This window comes from Palaemon carinicauda, chromosome 7, assembly GCF_036898095.1.
Source record: "Palaemon carinicauda isolate YSFRI2023 chromosome 7, ASM3689809v2, whole genome shotgun sequence".
Taxonomy (NCBI): Eukaryota; Metazoa; Arthropoda; class Malacostraca; order Decapoda; family Palaemonidae; genus Palaemon; species Palaemon carinicauda.
The window spans coordinates 51,566,755-51,581,754 of NC_090731.1; positions in this window are offsets into that span (position 1 = coordinate 51,566,755).

Sequence of the window (15,000 nt, forward strand, 5' to 3'; positions counted from 1 at the left end):
ATAATTACTTTAGATGAATAAATTAAGTCTTAAGTTTATAATACCTCCAACAATAGTGTGCATTAATTAAATTCTTTGCTGTGTAACTTACTGTATTTACAACTTTATGCGCCTAATTTCGGTAAATGAAAGGTTTTAAGGCCCAGCAATGAAATAATTAAAAGCGAGCATTTAAGTCAATTAAAGCCAGGTATTCTCCTATTATGACTTAAAAAGTCATGGAATGTCATTTTGGTTGGGTGGTTCACATAATTCTAATCTTTATTACATTGAAAGATGTGGGTAGATTTGAACGTGCTATAAGTTTACTTTTAAATCATTCTATATAAGAGAAAATTTTCATGTTATTTCCTAGGATTATGGTTAGTCTTTCTCAGTAGGCTCTGGCTCAAACATTATAATTGCAAAATTCAGGATTTATTTCAGTTCTTAACACGGATGGTATGACGTGTAAAAACGTAAACTAAGTAATACTTAGATTTCTGTTAAGAATATATTTTCATCTTGAACTATATGTAATGTATGAAATAAAAAAAAAAAAATTCAGCCTCGAAAAAAGTGCAGAGAGGAAAAGAAATCTGTCCTTTTCAAGCAGGGGCGTAGAAACTTTTTTTTTTTTTCAGGTGTGGGGGGGGGGAGTTGAAAAACTCTCTGACGGTTGATTTCTGAATTCGGCAAGTCTATGTACTGTGGACTTGAAATGAGCTTAAATCTCTTGATAGCTCGATTGCTTAAATCGTCCATGCAGGCATTGCTTCGGCTTAGGGGATAGGATCGAATCCTTGCTCAGCCAGAAGAATTTATCATAAATGAATTTCCAGTGGATATACATTCCAAAAGGTAAAATTCGATATTAAATTACATTGCGGTTAATATCTACATTGATTAAAATCACGTGTTAGTGATACACATTTATCATAAATAACCACCTTTTGCATACACATTCGCTAATCGGCTATCATGATGGAGATGGCTTGAATTTAAGTCTAAGAACAGATTCCTGAATTCGTTAATGTTACAACCCTCAGGAATTGTTACAACCATTGGGGTTGTTATAAAAGTTCTTATAATTGTTGTCAGTAATAAATGTAACTCACTGCAAAAGGTCAGCGGAAACAAACACTCAAGAAAACTTAACAATAATTAATACTTAACAATTACAAAATTTAGATCAACCTTGTTAAAATGACAAATACCATAATTTAATAACAAGGAAGGCCAAATACCAGTCCTTTGAATCACACTGGGTTCCCAAAAACTAAGAAGCTAAGTCCTAACAAAGACAAGAGAAATTTGGATCCAACAATTTCGCTGGACAGACCAAAAATTACCCTAATACTAATTCCAAGAAAGAAGGAAGACAGTAAATAAAACAGGAAAACCATTATAAATCCTACCTATCAACACGAAACTAAGGACACAAAACCTTGTCTATAATAGACCTACTGGAAGACATTATGTAGTCACGACGCAAATATGACAATATATATATATATATATATATATATATATATATATATATATATATATATATATATATATATATATATATATATATATATATATATATATATATATATATATATATACACAAGATTAAATGATACAAAGGATGTATAGTTCTTCTCACTTCAGTGGATGTATCAGAGGAGAGACAAAACTAGGGCCGTGATCCACTGGCCATAACAGCTATCAGGGCAGGTCCTGAACGCCATAGCATAACCATAAAGGGAAAGCAATCCCAAACGAAAATCAGAAACACTCTGTCTTACCTGGCATCAGCCTCCCTACAGGCCACCTCACGAGCTTGCAAGCTCCCAAAATCACAGCAGCTGATTGGAGACGAAAGTGCACCAATTCCCTGGGAATTCCTCCTCGTCAGGGAAACGCAGAACTGGCTCAAGTCGCAGGTGATAAGAGCACCTGCAGACAACAGATCAAGGCGAGGATCAAAAGCGTAATCCAAAGAATCGTCCAAATAAACTGCCAAATAATCGTCATCCAAAGTCCAAATCAGCATGCTGCTCAAGGTATGATATCAGGGTAGTGCTCAAGCCCGAACTGAACTCTGTCCGAGCACCAACATCCAGACATCAAGTTGCGTTCATAAACACTCGTGTATATATATATATATATATATATATATATATATATATATATATATATATATATATATATATATATATATATATATATATATATATATATATATATATATATATATATATATATATATATATATATATATATATTTAAATGAACGTATATCTCTCTTGATAGCTCAGTTGATAAAATCGTCCATGCAGTCATTGTTTTGGCTTATGGCATAGGTTCGAATCCTTGCCCAGCCAGAAGAATCTATCTTAAATGAATTTCATGTAGATATACATTCCCAATGATAGAATTTGATATCAAATTCCAGTGTGGTGGTTGATATTTATAATGGTCAAAATCACGAGTAATAGTAATATCTATTATATATATATATATATATATATATATATATATATATATATATATATATATATATGTTTATATTAATATATATATATATATGTATATATATATATATATATATATATATATATATATATATGTTATATATATATATATATATATATATATATATATATATATATATATATGTATTCAGTTTTAAAAATATATTTTATTCTATAATAAATAATTCTGCCCGGTCAAAGAGTTGATCCTATGACCGATAGAAATAATGATAAACATTTGACTGTTTAGACCAGCCTAACTATCAGTCCTATTTTTATCTAATATAAGGTATTTATAACTTATCTGAAAAATGTTTTTAATACTGTGAAAAATATCTCGATTAACCTTTCTTGACAATCAACAACCTATCATCTTTGTTAACGTTTCTATCGCATTAAAAATGTAAAAAAGGAAAACTTTTTTTTTATTTATTGGCAGTGATTTTAATTGAATTTAAAAATATAATTTCAGAAGAAATCCCTCCTTTGAAACAAATATTTGTATAGAAAAAATATTTTATTCTCGTTAATCCTTGAGGTATAATCATGCATGCTTACATTTCCTTCTCTCCAAACTAAATTTATCATCTTAAACTCTATGCCCAGCACTAAATTCCTTAAAAACGTTACGATCAATACTTGTGCTAATGAAAATATATATTGACAAATAATTGTCATATATCTATAAGAGCTTAATGGAACATTCACAATATGCATATATAAATGAACGTTTGCTTTTCTTTCAATAGGTATACTCCGTCTCTTTTGATTTATTTTCAGAGATCATCAGCATCCCCGTCTTGTAGGTGCCCCCCCCCCCCCTCTCTCTCTCTCTCTCTCTCTCTCTCTCTCTCTCTCTCTCTCTCTCTCTCTCTCTCTCTCTCTCTCTCTCTCTCTCTCAACTACCTTTCAGAGTTAGCTCAACCTATTTTTCGTATTGGCTTATCACTGACTTATGAAGACTGCGGCCGTTATTGGAAAAAAAACATTAATGATATCTATATCTATATCGATATCTGTATTTATATCTATATCTATATCTATCTATCTATCTATATCTATCTATCTATCTATCTATCTATCTATCTATCTATATATATATATATATATATATATATATATATATATATATATATATATATATATATATATATATATATATATATATATATATATATAAATATACACACACCTGATGTTCTATGCATTACAAACTCCAAGTGACGACACATTCTCTTGGGGTACTTCACTGTTCAATGGAAATTCATTTGATAGGACTCCATTAACATTAACATTCCATTTGCTTTGCTCATGAACATATCTAATAACGCACACCACAAACTGGCACACTATCAAAGAAGTTTTCATAGTCTAGAAATGCCATCCAAAGTGGATTTATATATTCAACACATTGTTATACCACGTCCTAAAATGAAAATTGGTCAGTACAACTTCTAGCTTTTCTAAATCCTGCTTGTTCATCTCTCAGATTTTCATTAATCTTTCTCTCTAGTCTCTTCAGAATGAGCATATAAATTTTCACGACAACTGATATAATTGTGATGCCTTTGTAATTATTGCAGTCAAACAGGTCTCCCTTTTTTTTTTTTTTTTTTTTTTTTTTTTGCCATTTTCAGAAACATTCATAGCTCACATTCATCAGCGTTACATTCTACAAAATAATCTTGTAAATATTTTGGGAGTCACTTCCTTTTCGAACAATATTATATCACCAGCTATGCCATCGTATCCAAGGGCTTTCCATCTCTTGAGTTTTTTAATGATAGCTTAGACTTCAACCACACTGAACTCATTTATGGGCACATCAAGGTCTTCCTCAGCTTCAGGTATATCAATCAAATTATTCCCTTCATATCTCCTATTCATGACCTCACTAAAGTGTTCCATCTAACGTTGCCCTTCTTCCTCTTCTGTTGTTATAATAGATCCATATCTCTTTTTGATGTGTATATGCTTCTTCTTCTTTCCCCTAGAAGGATAGGACTTGATTGGTAATTGAAATTAGCTGACGTAGAGTATGCTGATGATACTATCCTCATTAGAACACCACAGTACTTGCAAAGTTTGCTTACCACAATGCATGATATATCACACGAAATTGGGCTGAAGATAAATAGAGGAAAGATAGAGATGATGAGAACTGAATATGTACTGGAAGATGAAACATCATTGGAAGGAGAAAGAATTAATGAGGTGAAATATTAACTTAGGAACTATGATCCCTAATACAGGATCTTTAGAATTTGAGTTTAATGAAAGAAAAAAAAAGAAATCAAACAATGGCTATGTTAAGCAAAATTTGGAAATCAAATCTCCTGAAATTACATGTAAAAATCAGGCTATATATCAGTTTAGTGAGATCGGTATTACTGTGTGGACACGAGTTGAGTCGTGGTATAACGATGAAACAATACCCAACAGATTTTGTAGATTTGAGAGCAAAGTCCTCAGAAGAATATTAGGAGAGACTACTAGAGTGCCATATGTGGATGAGAGCATGACGAGGGGTAGAAGGAGATGGTTTGGGCATGCTCTCTGCACTCCCCAAGACAGATTAGTTCACCAAACTTTCAACTGAGGTCCACAGGGCACTGGAAGTGTTAGAAGACCCAGGTCTATAAGGCTGAGGACTGTGAAACGTGAAATAGGAGATAATGAGTGGAGAAGCATTGGTTTAAAACCTCAAGGTAGAGACGACTGGCGAAATCTAACCGAGGCCCTTTGCGTTAATAGGCATAGGTGGAGATGATGATGATACTTAATGAATTTCTTTTAACCTATAATGATCCAAGAAGAAACAGTTCTACAAATATGCATGCATTTACTAAGGAGATGATAATATGGTTTATTTTACAACTGATTTACACTCTCTAACTCCCTTAACAAACACAAATTATTAGGTGAATGACACCACGCAGTCAGTCGTTGGCGAAGACAGAAATCTGACCAGTTTCTTTTTTCTTCTTTGATTAGTCTAAGTTGATTAGGCTGATAATACGAATACCATATTACACCGTAGTAATGCACATTTTGGCATATAACTATAACTCTAATGATTTGAATCTGTAATTAATGATGATATAATTTCAAAGAAATTTCATTTGACAGCGCTGTCCTAAACTCATCCTACCACCCATAACTATTCTGATGATTGTTACCTTGGTCACCTGTACGGGGAAATGACATACCATCCCTGTCTTCTGGTGAAGAAAGGAAATAATAAACACTCTTATAAGAAAACTCACGTTGCTCCCGATACCGTATGAAAAATTCACAAAATTTTCTGATAATAACATTGATTCCCAACAAGGAAACGATCGCTGGACAATTTACCAACTACCAATTCTCTAGCCTCTACCTTCCAAGCACACCTTTTTTTTTTTTTTTTTTTTTTTTTTTACATACACACGTGGGACGTCTAATAATCGAATATATTAGTTGGACAAGGTGCCTCTAACGCCATCAATTGTCGGTTAAGTAAAACTCGTTACGATGTGAAGGAGGGAGGGGGTTATTATGTCTTTCGGAATGTAACAATATTGTTATTCTACCTAGTTTTTACTAAAAATACATGTCTTACCATGAAACATAATAACTATCTTCTGGTTTCATGAAAAAGGCAATTGTAAATTAGAAAAAATAACTGTAATTACTTGATTGTCTCACCGATTTCAGAGCTTGTGGCATATCTTGCAACCCGCTAACCCCCAAATATAATTGAACTAACGATTGTTTGCTGAGGAAATATTTCTGTGGCATTTACTGTTAAATATGTAATTACCTAATAGATTAAGTTTTGACCAGACAACAAGGAGCATCAACTTCACACGCGTCTGTTTTATGGCAATTTTGTGCCCAAATAGCAACAGAAAATTATAATGAGTGGAGGATGGGCATAATTAGCAATTTGGTTCTTTACTGCTACGGCCATCTATTGGACATGAAAATAAACACTGTGTAGAGCTCATTAATTCTTGAATTCAGGAACCTTTCATGGCGTCATTTTGATTTAGAAACAGCTAAAAGTGCCCTAGTCAATTGGACCTGAAAATAATTTATTCCTGCCACACACAATTCTACAAAAGTATTAGTCTCTATCAACCTTTTCCAATCAGATACAATCATTCACATGAATGGAACAAGGGGACGTGTGCTGCCATCTTTTGACAAGACGGATAAACACTCTGATTCCATTCAAATATGGAGAAATTTGTGATTACTAAAACATACATTCATGGTAGTTTTTTTTTTTTTTAATTTATGTATAAAAAAAAAACATAATTCCAATAATATTATTCTTCTTCCGATTTTTGGACTTTAAGTTATGGTAATCTGTATAATACAGATAATATGTGTTTTAAAAATATATAGGGCAGATCCCAATTTTCTGAAAGCAATGAATTGGAACCCCAAGTTTAACCAAAATATATTCATGTCCGCAGTAAATACATCTTTAGGTAATCAGACGACCAATTATAGATATCAATCCTCTATAAAGTGTGCCTTGTTACATATACCAGGGGCGTGGAAGCGTTTTTTTTCTTTTTCTTTTTTTTAATGAGGAAACACCCTTAGATGCGATATACTGGCATCTGATCTTTCTATAGGGCTGCCTCAGTGCGATAAACCGTTTCTTGCAATGAGCAAGGCGATATGAAACGAACGAAAGATGGCATCTGACAGCAGATTGTAACAACAACAAAATGAAATTTATTGGGTGATTTTTATGTGACCAATTACTATTTGTACACAATGACTACCATGAAATACCGTTAGGCCTACTTATTGAATTTACCAAAAACATAAAAAAAATCAGATTTTTTGCTAGAAACCCATTCCCAATATCGATGAAGTTAGCACATTTTTTTTTTTTACTAGGGATTTGTTATATCTATCATTTGTTTTTCATTTCCAATTTAGTTGAAAATTTTCAACGGCTTTTACATTTTTGATTTCACGTAATTTATATTTTACATATGACAAGTATCTAATATTTAAGTTGATGTTTATGTTTTTGTCTTTAGTTTTGAAATATGGTGATAAGGTATGAAGACGAAAACCACACAAACAGATATTTACTGCATAGACTCGATAATTCTGCATAGGTTATAAAAAATCAAGGTTTTGAAAATGCTTTTCTATTTACAAAACTATATATATGTATATATATATGTATATATATATCTATATATATATATATATATATATAGATATATATACATATATATATATATATATATATTTACATATATATATATATATATATATTTATATATATAAATTTATATATATATATATATATATATGGACTACAGCAGACCACTTTTGAAAACGGAACCATACACCCTACAACGTCAGAACCCTGTCTATATATATATATATATATATATGTGTGTGTATATATATATATAAATATACATATATATAAATATATATAAAATATACATATATATGTATATATATATATATATATATATAAATATATATATATATATGTATATATATATATATATATATATGGACTACAGCAGACCACTTTTGAAAACGGAACCATACACCCCATAATGTCAGGACCCTGTCTATGGAAGAATCATCCTGATGTGCTACCAAAAGAGCCGAAATAGATAAATTGGGATATGATAGGATTGAGCATTGTTTGAGCATTTGAAAGGGGCACATACACACACAAACACACGTTTGGATTATGAGAATGTGTATGGTGATACGCCTGTTACTGACTTACCCCAAGTGTTTACAAATGATATCATTCTAGCGGATGCATTAAAAAGGTACATTTTAATTACCTTTCCTTGAAGTCATAAGTGAAAAAGCGTTTTCCAAAACACAATTAGTCATCTGCTAAATTGTTTAGGGTAAATGTTATTACAACTGACTGGAAGGTTAGAGATTATCGAAAATGAAAATACCTTTGCATTCGAATTAATCTCATTTTACATTATTTATCGAGCGGTTTATTTTTTCATTTGAAATATCTAATTAAAGGATTAAGTTTATTTAATTTATAAGAGGGTTTAGTCAAATGGCTTTCATATTAAGTAGTGTACGCCTTTCCTAAACATAAGACAATATCATGGAATAATAGGTACATGAAAATTTGGTTTCCATTTGTCAATGGAGAGAGAGAGAGAGAGAGAGAGAGGAGAGAGAGAGAGAGAGAGAGAGCGGGGGGAGGCCACTCTTGCTTTTACTATTACGTATATGTAATTACAGATCTCTGCCTTTTTTGTAGCGAATAACTTGAAGAAATTCTCATCACTAGATGTTAGAAAAACTGTCTAAGTTTAAATAGATGGAATTGAAATAGAAAATGCTCCAGAACTCCTAAGCAGAAGCAGGTAATTTCTTCTTACCTCTTTGAAACTCTGCCCTACCACCATGGAATTTCATTCCAAGACTCTTTTTTTTACCTTTCCATTTACTTCCACCATCTGGTCCTGAAAATATTTTTAGATTACCCCTGCTCCTGAAATTCCAATTTATCTATCCTTCACTGGAAAATTTGAATATATGACCCTCATCAGCTGCCATAAGCAAAAAAATCTATGACAAATGCATGAATGACATTTTTATCGCTATTAGAAGAAATATGCTGGAAACAAGCAAATAAATTCAATAAAGATAAAGTCAGTTGCCATTAAACCCAGAAAAGAAAAATACTTTTTATGTCATGTCTGCCTGAACTAAATGTACACCTGTGGGGCGTTGCTTTAATATAAACTAAATATTTCTGCATTCATACAAATGGTTTACCATAACCTGCATTACAACCGACCTTTCCAAATGTCCTATCATTATCATTACTAAATCCTAATGTGCAATACCCAATTGGAACAATAAATTGTTCATGGCAATTTTATTGGTGATGTTATCATTTCACAAAGAATTCCTATTTTTTTTCTTTTTTTTTATGTTTTGAGTTTACTTATATTAGCCCACCATAATAATATAGTATGTTCATTCTGGTGTCTGTTAAGCCTTTGGTGAGAAAGTAACCCGTACAAGATGCATTTTTTCGCCGTTTTTATAGGCCTAACCAATGCAGCTAGTGTAATGTTTATAACGTAATATGGAGTCATCCAATAGGAGCAAAATTCAGATCTGTATTAAACCATTTAGAGCGTGGGAGTGTTTGGACATACAAGCGTGGAAATAAAGGTGAAGTGAGTCAGTGTTTATTCAACACTTTCTGCACCATCATTGCCGAGATTTACAACAGTTTTGTAAAATTGTGACCTTCAATTATGATTAGTCAAAAAATTTCACATAGCATAGCTAAACGGTTATCTTTCATAGTGATTTTATTGAAAATTGTGTGTAGTTAGAGTAAATAGGTGAAATTCTTTCGTGCGTGGGACTTGTGACCAAACACAAACATGGGTAACCATAGAAATCCTGGAAAGGCTGTGTCATCCAAACTACGGTAAACACGTGGTTTTCATAATGATCTACATAGTTACATAGTGCAATTTAATACTGAATGATCGATGGTTATGGTGGAAATATTAGTAAATTGTTGTTATGTTGTTATATGATCATTAGATTTATCTATGATATTTTATAGGACCTGTGGGAGAGAACTATTTTAGAATATTAAATCTTCATGTTAAGATAAAAGGAAACATTGTCATGAATTGTAAATGAAAAGTTTCGTTGTATTCTAGAAGAAAAGCTGGAAATTTCTCATGATTTTTTCATGTTTCCAGCCTTGTTTATTGCGTGATATAGAATCCCCAGAATGTTCTCGAGTTTTTAAACAAAACGTTTGTCGCGTATGTAATAGAATATAACCGAAGCTTTAAAGACAGAATCTTGCTTCGTCCACCTCTGACTTGGCAACTGCTCTTGTGTAGACATAATTTATGACACGTGTTGTGACGCTGCTTATTTGCTTCCGATTTTTCCAATACTAGTAATATTTTTCAAGGAAAAGAAGGGAATCCTGGTGGATCGTATATCATTAGAAGCTGATTATCATCATTTACATTGGACTACGTTTTGGAAACTTGTTTTTGGAATTTGTCGCTGATTTCGGAATTCATGATTCTTGTTACCATCTAAGTTTCGAATCATAGATGCTTATAGACCACTGGCCTGTATTGCAATATGATTTGAAAAAATCCTTTTTTCTTTCGAAATATCATTATATATTTCCATCGATCTTATATACAGTAATTATTGAATGTTTGCTGGCTGTTATTTACTTTCACTGTTACCGTTTTGTTATTTTCCTGCTAAATCTATTAATAACAGAATACAATATTGAAGTATATTTGATATAATCTACATTTTGACATAGTTGATAGTAACATATTATCAGAGCTTAGTGATATACAATGCTTTATAGATCATTTCTCATTATGAAAGCGTCTTTTAACAAACCCCCCTCCCAAGAAGAAAATAGCAAAATAATTACTGCACCGCACATGTTTCATAACAGAACCTCTTTAAGCTTGTCTTTCCATGTAATAGTGTGCTTGAGTTCTTGGGATATTCTAGCTTGTAACTGCTTGTATATAAACTCGTTACATTTTTAATAAAGGTTCCTTGCATTCACCAGGTCTCTCTGTTAACAACCACCTTACACACTATTAAACGTCCGAGTGATGATCACCTACTTACCTGCACTGGAGATTGTGAAAAAGTCCACATAGGACGAACTGGCCGTTCTTTATTTGAAAGATTATCTTACCAAAAAATATATGTCAGATATGGATTTTCTCGTTCAACTTAGAGACTTAGAGTTTTATATTATCTGGAGTGAGTCATCTTTCCTTTTTAAGCGAGCCCATCCGTACAGGAGAATGATATTGGAATTGGCCATTATCAAATTGATAACCAAGCAAGACGCACCGCCAAAAAACCGTCCTAAGTCAATACGTTAACCTCCGATCCGTCCAGGAACATGAAAACTCACTTGGAAGAAATTAGGTTGGGCTATTCTCTCCACGCACACACATCAACTTGTTTAGATCAATTGGAAACTAACTTTCCCACTCATATATAGTAATTAATTTGATTTCTTGAGTTTCTTTTATGGGTCTATTCAAGACACACACATCCACACACACACACACACACACATATATATATATATATATATATATACTGTATATATATATATATATATATATCTATATATATGTATATATAAAGTATATATATATATATATATATATTATATATATATAATCTTCTCCTCCGACGCCTATTGACTCAAAGCGCCTCGATTAGATTTCGCCAGTCTTCTCAATCTTAAGCTATTAACTCAATACTTCTCCAATCATCACCTACTTTGTGCTTCATAGTCCTTACTCATGTAGTTCTAGGTGTTCTAACTCTTCTAGTGCCTTATGGACCCCAGCTGAACGTTTGGTGAACTAATCTCTCTTAGGGAGTGCGAAAAGCGTGCCCAAACCATCTCCATCTACCCCTCAACATGATTTCATCTACATAGGATACTCGAGTAATCTTTCATATAGTTTGATTTCTAATCCTGTCCTACCATTTAACCTCTCAATATCCTTCTGAGGGCTTTGTTCTCAAATCTACTAAATTTATTGGAGACTTTTTCATTGTCATACCATGACTCATATCCATAGAGTAACACCGATCTCACTAAATTTCAAATGATTTGAATTCCAAATTTTACTTAACTTAGCCATTGTCTGATTTGTTTTTTTCAATTTTTCACTAAACTCTAATTCTAAAAACCCTTTATTAGAGATCATGCTTCCTAAATACTTGAATAATTCTACCTCATTAATCCTTTCTCCTTTCATCTTACATTACATACTCCATTCTCATCATCTATCTTTCTTCTATTTATCTTCAGCCCAACGTCGTGTGATATTTCATGCATTCTGGTAAGCAAGCATTGTAAATCCTGTGGTGTTCTGCTAACAAGGATTGCATCATCAGCATACTCTAGGTCTGCTAAATTCCTTTCACCAATCCAGTCCAATCCTTCTCCACCATCTCCGACTGTTCTACACATTACAAAGTCCACGGGGAGGATAAACAACATAGGTGACAACACATTCCCTAGAGTACTCCGCTGTTCACTGGAAATTCATTTGATAAGACTCCATTAACATTAATTTGTATTTGCTATGCTCATGAACAGACTTAATCAAATTTGCATAGTTAAGAGGAATTCCATAATAACGTGGGACTCTCCATAAAATTGGCCAGGCCAAACTATCAAAGGCTTTTTCATAGTCCAGAAATGCCATCAAAAGTAGATTTCTATATTCTACGCATTGCTGTACATGTCTCAAAATGAAAATTTGGTCAATGCAACTTTTACCTTTTCTAAATCCTTCATGTTCATCTTTCACCTTCTCACCAATCCTTCTCTCGTCTCTTTATAATAAGCATATTATATATTTTCATAACAACTGACCTTAGTGTTATGCTTCTGTAATCATAGCAATCAGTCAGGTCTCCTTTTTTGCCATTTTCACCAACACTCCTAACTCCCATTCCTCAGGTTTGTCTCTTTATGCCACATTCTACAAATTAATCTTGTAAGTACTTATGGAGTCACTTCATTTTCGGCCAGTATCATCTTGGCAGTTATTCCATCGTATCCAGGGCTTTTCTATCTGTATAGTGTTTAGTGGATAGCTTGGACTTCGAACATACTGAATTCATTCATTGGCATATCAAGTTATTCATCAGCTTCAGGTATATCAATCAAATTATTTCCTTTATATCTTCTATTCATAACCTCACTCAAGTGTTCTATCCAACGTTGTCTTTCTTCGTCTTCTGATGTTTTAACAAATTAATCTCTCTTTTTGATGGTTATATGCTTCTTCTTCTTTACCCCCATACAGATTTCATTAATACCTCTCTTAGCAATTCTAACACCATAGGCACTTCCTGAATACATAGGTTAGTCAGCCTCATCTGCTTCACTGTCTAAATATTCTCTCCAATCATGCCTAGCTTTTCTTTTGACCTCACTATCAATACTGGAATGCTTAGCGTGCTCTTCCATGTAATTTTCATAACTTTCTCTAATAATCTAAACAGTCTGTTTTTGTCTTTTATAGTATCCCAAGTATCATTTGATATCCACGGCTTTCTTCTTGTAACTGCGTGTTCCATGACTTCACTACTAACTGACTGATATATGTTCTTAATATCACTCCATTCTTCATTATTGGTCTGCTCTTCGTCTCTTGAAGTCTCTAAGACTGCAAATCGAGTCTACACTCAATTGCAAATGTTTCCCTGTGCTCTTCTTCTAAAAGTTTAGTTGTATCAAACCTATATATTCTATCTACCTTTCTGTTATGTGCTTCCAGTTTTAATATTCGTGTGGCAATGAGGAACTGGCGATCACTACCAATATCCGCAACTCTATAGCTTCTTACATTTTACAGAGTCCTGCTTCTCTCTTTATTAATGGTAATGTGATCTATTTGATTTTTGTAATTGTCCCATGGTGAAGTCCATGTATACTTGCGGATGTTCTTATGATGAAAAAAGTACCTCTAATGTCAAGATTATTTGCTGAACAGAAATTTATGATATGTGATCTATTTTCATTTGCAATTTCACCAAGACCCTCGACTCACATCACATTCTCTATCCCTTTATTGTTTCTTCCAACTATAGCATTGAAGTCGCCAATCACAATTCTCACATCTCTCTCTCTCTGGGATCTCATCTGTTAACCTCTGCAGTTCTTCTTAGTATTTATCTTTACTTTCTTCAGTCCAATCATTTATTGAGGCATAACAAATTACAATACTCATGTTGGATTGCTTTGATTTAAATTTTGCTGGTAACAATCTACTATTTACGGCTCTCCAATCGGTTAATGCCCTTTTCTGCTCTTGGTGTCATCCTCATCCCTACTTCTTCTCTTCCAGCTCCATCGGATCTTCTTGAATATATATATATATATATATATATCTATATATATATATATATATATATACATATATATATATATATATATATATACTTGGCTTTCACCTGATGGAAATACAACCAACCAAATTGATCACATTTTAGTCAAAAGGAAATTTAGATCAGCGCTGATGGATGTGAGAGCATACAGGGGAGCAGATTGTGATTCAGATCATTACATGGTGACAGCAAAAATACGTATAAAACTAAAAACAAAGAAAAATAATGGAGGGCAAACATCTAAGATAGCTACTGAGAAACTGAAGGAAGGGGAAACAAGATTACAATATCAGGTTGAAGTAGAGAACAGATTTGCAGCTTTGGAGGTGGATGATGATGTGAGTTGGGACCAAGTAAAGCCTATAGTGCTGGAAGCAGCAGAGAGAACTGTTGGTAGGGTGGGACGACGAAGGGGAGGGCGATGGTTTGATGAGGAATGCAGAGAGGCCGCCCAAAGAAGAAGGGAAACAAGATTAAAATGGATAGAGAATAGAGGAAATGCAGAGAGGAGAAGGATATATACAGAGGCAAGAAA